We start from the raw sequence: 662 nt of genomic DNA, 5'->3' as shown, positions 1-662 counted from the left end.
AATCGGTGCTTGTGGGGGAGGGGGAAAAGTGTAGGGGTGGGGTATGTGGGTACGTGTGTTCGTATTTGTATGTGTGTCTATTTGTGTGTTTGTATATATGTGCTTCTGTGTGTGTGTGTGTGTGTGTGTGTGTGTGTGTGTGTGTGTGTGTGTGTGTGTGTATGATGGCGTTGATGGATGCACACGCAGTCGTACACTCGCAAGCACTAACACACACACACACACACACACATTTAGAAACACACGGAACGCACGTATATATGTATCAATATATGAATAAGTGTGTATTGACAGATATACACGCACACACACACATATACACATACACACACACATATACAAACATACATGCATACATACATACATATATGTGAGTATACGTATATATGTGTGTGTGTATACGCATATATACATGGCTGTTCGTGTGTATAATATGTATATATATATATATATATATATATATATATGCGTGTGTGTGTCTACCTATATATATATGTATATATATATGTGTGTGTGTGTGTGTGTGTGTGTGTGTGCTTGTGTGTATGTATGTATGTATCTATGAATGTATATGTTTCAAAATTGAACAGTAGCACAACAAAAGAACAAATTCACACACGACATGGACATGCTCTTTCATCAGTTATGTGTGTGTGTGTGTA

This window comes from Octopus bimaculoides, chromosome 18, assembly GCF_001194135.2.
Source record: "Octopus bimaculoides isolate UCB-OBI-ISO-001 chromosome 18, ASM119413v2, whole genome shotgun sequence".
NCBI classification, from domain to species: Eukaryota; Metazoa; Mollusca; class Cephalopoda; order Octopoda; family Octopodidae; genus Octopus; species Octopus bimaculoides.
The sequence above is the reverse complement of the archived record's forward strand: the minus strand, read 5'-3'. Positions refer to the sequence as shown.